Here is a 6,000-nt window from a genome sequence, read left to right on the forward strand (position 1 = left end):
ACAGATTTTAAGTGCATATAGCTGAGTTAAAGAATGGGGTGTGAAAGGACTACATGCAGCATAATTCTAACTATATGACATGGAAAGATCCATAGTGATCAGAGGTTTGGGGAAAGTATGGGATAAATAGGTGATGCACAGGAGATTTTTAGACATTGAAACCATTCTGTATAATATTGTAATATTAGATACACACATGACACTGTGCATTTGTCAAAACCTATAGAACTATTCAACAGAGTGAACTTTAGTGTAAACCATGTACTTTAGTGAACAATAACATATCACCATTGGCTCAGTACTTGTAACAAATATACTACACTGTTGCAAGATATTAATAGGGAAATTGTGTGTGTAGGGGGTGGTGTATGGGAACTAACTATGTACGATCTCCTTAATTTTCTGTCAATATACAACTATTCTAAAAATAGTCTATTAATGTTTTATTAACGAAAGAGGAAAAAAAGCACTACTCTGACATTACAAAACTATGTCAGTACCAATGCCTCCCTGCCTTCCAGAATATTTTACATGAAGAAAGGGTGATCATGCACCTGGATTGCCCAGGATGTTCCTGAGACTCTCTTTGTTCTCAGAAACATTTCATTTGGAATGATAAATGACATGGTCACTATTCACAGAAGGAAAATGGGAAGTAATGTCTTTTTAACATCTGTCTTTGAATGTGAGGAACTGGGCTATGCCCTTTCCTTAGTGTCTCATTTAAGCCTCACAATATTCCCAGGAGGATGATTTTTGTCTTCCCCAATTTGCAGATGGAAAAGCTGAAGCTCAGAAGCTCATTTACCCAAGACCATACAATTCATCATTGGCAGATCCTGTAATTACCCCTTCATTTCTATGACCCCAAAGCTCATGCTTTGAATTCTGGGGTTTTTTTTTGGATGATCGTTGAACATTCTTTCCAGACCTTGTGATTCTTGAAAGAATTCTGTGGCAACTATACCTAACAAGCATAATAATAGTACTAAGGTAGTAGAAAGTAGAGATTATATGTAAAGAGAGCTTTATTTATAAAACTCCTGAGAATTTTTTTCCAAAGACTATGAGGATGTCAGAGTTATTGTCTATTCCATCCCTGGGTCATCTGACAATAATGACATCTGTAATCCATTTTTTCCCATAACTATGGTGATAATTAGTACCCAGGTCTATTGTCTGGTCTCAGTAAAGAAAAGCTATTAACTTGTGCCACCACACCTCTGCAGCCAGGAAGGAATCCTTGGGGAATAGAGAACCCTGTGGGCCATGGCATCTCACTCTTCTGACTGACTGGAAACACCAAACCAACCTTTCCCTTCTTTAATTTGAATATAGCAGAGCTCATTTCAAAGACTGCAGTTTCCTGGTCGGTTTCCCTGCACATTCTTCTCCTTCACTTCCAAATTCTCAGAGTACATCAACCATCCCAGCCACTTGCCATCCTTAAAACAAAACAAAACAAAACAAAAAGGCCTGCCTTGGGATAATATTTTCAATTGTGACAAAATGATAATACCAGCTACTGGATTAGAAGCTGTTTTACAAAGGATCTCTTCAAAAATGATTGAACTTTCTTATCTAGCTCAAACTTTTTAGAAGTAGGTAATAAATTTTGCTCTTTGTGTGATACTTTAGGAAGCAGGTTGTATAATGGATCCAAGCATCATCTCTGGAACCAGCCACACCTAGACTGAGTACTAGCTCTGCCACTTTTAATTCTGCCAATAATACCTTAATATTATGTATTTTTCTGTTCCTCAGTTTCCTCATGTTGGAAATGGAAACAATAGAAGTAGCTTTCTTATAGGGTTGTTGTGGGCTTAAATGAAGTATATGAGCCTTAAAATGTAAAGGTCCATAAGGTTAAATACCCAATTTAGTACAGCATTTTTTAAAGTGTGGTCTGGGGACTCCTGGGGGTCCCTAAACTATGAAAGGGGGACCATGAGGTCAAAACTCTTTTTAGTAAGAACATTAGCACATTATCTGCCTTTCCCACTCTCATTCCCACAAGTGTAAAATGGAGTTTTCCAGAAGCTGCATGTGAGAGATACTGCAACTGATAGACTGCAGAAGCAGATAAGAGAAAATCCAGCTGCCTTCAATTAAACCAGACATTATAGAGATTTGCAAAATTATAAAACAGTGCCACTCTTCTCAGAACTTTTTTTCTTTTGGAAAATATAGTTCTTTTCCTACAAAATATGTTATTAATACATATTTTTAAATATCCCGCTTTTAACTTTGAATACAGTACATATCGATGGCTGTAATTCACATGATCAAAGCCCTTTGAGGCCTTAAACAATTTTTTAAGAGTGGAAAGGGATCCTGGGACCAAGAAAACTGAGAACCATTCATCTAGCACAAGCCTGGCACATAGTAACCACTTAATAAATAATGATTGAATGACTAGCATAGGACTTGGCTTAGGGTAACTGCTCAATAAATAACAGTGTTGCTGCTGCTGCTGCTGGCGATGTGTTGATGGTAATAATGAAAATCATGAAATCAAGTACGCTGAGAGCCTTCTACCCAATTGAAGCCAATAGAACAGGAATTTTTGATGGAAATCTTACCTTGCATTAGGCGTGGGAGATGCGAGGTAGAATTCAATGTAATACAAAATTATTTTCAGTGTTTAGACTCTCTTTCTCTTAGCTTATTCTTTTCCTGATGGGGATCCTCATTCTCTTCCCAGCTGAAGCTCTTTGGAATTGAGCCAAGGTCTGAAAAATTCAGAATGTTATGTATAGCATCAGACCAAGTGATCTGGAAGTTAGGATCTCTGGGTTCTAAAATTAAGGGACTATGGACCTGTATTTACTATTTACTGTGAGAGTCAGATGGGAGAACTTGCCTGGAAATTTTCTCAATAGATTGGATGGTACTGTAGGCTCCTATCTCTCCAACCCTCCTCTCAATTTCTCCTTCTTCCTGCATGCTCTAGTCCAGCTACTGGAGCCTAGATTTTCATTTTGTCTAGATATGCTGGTACACTGGTTCTCTAGGAACAAAACGAATTCCTGGCTAGTAGGGCTTGCTGATTTCCATGGTGTAAATACTCCTGTCATGGCCAGTTTCAAGCTGCTGATGTACTGTTACTAAGCTCCAAGTCGGGAGAAGGAGCTCTCTCAGCTGGTTTTAGCTGGTTCCCAGTACATGGCTCGTGCTGAGGCACTATGACATTGAGTTCAACAACTTTCTGGCTTTTCTAGTTTTGGTTTTTTTTTTGTTTTTGTTTTTGTTTTGTTTTTTTGTTTTATTGCTGGCCTCACCTTCTTACCCAGTTTTGCTGCCCAATCCTTCTAGCTGCTCACTGTCCTCTGGTCCCAGGATTATCTCCTGCTACTTCTGCCCTTCATGCTTTAGCTGACATTGCCATCTCTGTATCCTGACACACCAACTTCATCCTTCTGCTTATTCATTTGCTACCCAAAATTTTAAGGGGAAACTAAAGGCCTTCTTTCCCCCATAAAATCTTTTCTAAACACATACAGATATCACTCATGTCTCTCCTCTAAAATGAGAGGGCATATTTAGGGACAAGATTTCAGCTTAGTAATGGTGATATCACTGGTTATCCAAAAGATAGCCATATGGTATCATGGAAACAGCTCTTTTACTGCAGAGAGAACTGCACTCTTAATTCTGGTACTAATATACTGAGTGGTCATGGGCAAATCACTGCAGTGCTCTGAGCCTTGATATCCTCATTTGTAAAATGAAAATCATGAAATACATGATTTCAAAGAATATTTTCCATTCCCTAAATTCCACTATTCTGTAGTTAAGTTGCCTCATATAAACGAAAATCACAGGAATTACTACTATTGTTAAAATTCAATGTCCTTTTGGGGTGCCTGAGTGGCTCAGTTATTTGTGTCCGGCTTTGGCTCAGGTCATGATCTTGCAGTCTGTGAATTCAAGCCCCACGTCAGGCTCTGAGCTGAGAGCTCAGAGCCGGGAGCTTGTTTCACATTCTGTGTCTCCCTCTCTCTCTGCCCCTCCCCCACTCACACTCTGTCTCTCTCTGTCTCTCAAAAATGAATAAATGCTAATTTCTTTAATTCAATGTTCTTTTGATTTTGAAACAAGTCAGCTTCACCATGTTCTATTTTATAATCATCCCTTCATAATATTTCATGTTAAAAATAATTCTGTTTATCATCAGCCTTCATCTCAATTCCTCTGTAAGATCCACTTTACACCTTTCCCACAGATAAAATGATGGATAGGTACTTTTGAAAAGCGGTTAAAGCAAATATTAAGGCAACAATTTTTAACTAACTTTATAAAAGTAATCATGCAGAAAAATTAAAAATTAAAAAGTATGTAGGCAGAAAACTCCCTAAAGGTGAAAGTTTGTGATTCTTAAATATTTTTCACATGCCACTGATGAAATATTTTCTGTGGAACTACACCTTCAAGGACTGAAAGGAGCTATTAGGAAAAAATTATTTGAGAAAAATATTTTGTTCACATACAGCTTTATGGGGATTATATGATGATATAGTGAGATAAAATTTTATATTCAGTGAGAAAGCCAAACTATACACATTTTTTTTTTAAAATTTCAGCTTCGTTGAGGTATAATTGACAAATAGATTTGTAAGATATACAAAGTGTGCATCATGGTGATTGGATATAAATATACATTGTGGAAGGATTCTCCCTGTTGAGTTAATTAACACATTCATCACCTTACATATGTATTTTTTTTTCCTTTGGTGAGAACATTTAAGTTCTATTCTTTAAGCAAATTTCAATTGTCCATATGGTGTTATCAACTATAGTTGACGTGTTATTATCAGGTCCTCAGGCTTTATTCATTTTATAGCCACTGAAAGTTTGTGCCTTTTACCAACCTCACCCTATTTTCTCCACTCTAGCAAGCACTTTTCTACTCTTTTTCTATGATTTTGGGTTTTTCTTTAGATTCCACATAGTCGAACTATATTCTTTTTTTTTTTTTTTTAGTTTATTTATTTATTTTGAAAGAGATAGGGAGAGTGAGTGGAGGAGGGGCAGAGAGAAAGGGCGACAAAGGATCTGAAGCAGGCTCTATGCTGATAGCATAGAGTCGTAAGCAGGGCTCGAACTTATGAACCATGAGATCACAACCTGAGCTGAAGTCGGACGTTTAACCGACTAAGCCACCCAGGCACCCCAGTCAAACTACATTCTTAAACGAAACAAAACTAATCCATCATTAAGTTCCACAATTATTCCCTTTATATCTTTCTTCTTGGAGATTCCAAAGTTTCTTTTATCATTACATTCAAATCTAGTTCCAGTCCTTTCAAAACCTAAGGCTTATTTTCTCCTTGCTCCTTTTAACTCACAGCTTGTGGTGTGGTCTTTGCAAGGCAAGGAGATGTGTACAATGTTTTTGGGGGTTTTTTTGGCAAGATTTGACTTGGCATTCTGGAATACACAATTTTATCACTAGGGATGAGCAGAATGACTCAAGCTGATACTGAATGCAAATTTTCAGCCAGTTTTCTCAGCATGATACGTAGTAAAATCAAGGGGACTACAAGTATATTTAGAGGTTGTCCGTTTCCTTGCAACTTACAGTGTGGTTAGGGACCAGCAAGATCATCATCATCAGTTTGTTCAAAATGTAGAACTTCAGGCCTCATCTCAGACCTACTGAATCAGAATCTACATTTTAACAAGATCCTCAGGTGATTTGCTTCCCTCCAATATACAACTCCCCAATAAGTGGCAAACCTGACTGTATTGACTATGTGCCATCACAGGAACTCATGCCAATTCCTTCTTTCTCCCAAACATCCTAACAGGTACCTACAATTTACTGAATGCTTTTATAACTTTCTATTGCTCAAAAGAACCACTTGATGTCCAAATTTACTAGTCCAGAATTTGTAGCCAAATGCAGACTGAACCTTTCCATTCCCATTTTCCAGTCTGCTTTATATGGTCCCTCTTCTCCAACAAAATTAATCTGTGTCACATTAACAGTCCTAACAG

This window comes from Panthera onca, chromosome C2, assembly GCF_046562875.1.
Source record: "Panthera onca isolate mPanOnc1 chromosome C2, mPanOnc1 haplotype 2, whole genome shotgun sequence".
Classification (NCBI taxonomy): domain Eukaryota; kingdom Metazoa; phylum Chordata; class Mammalia; order Carnivora; family Felidae; genus Panthera; species Panthera onca.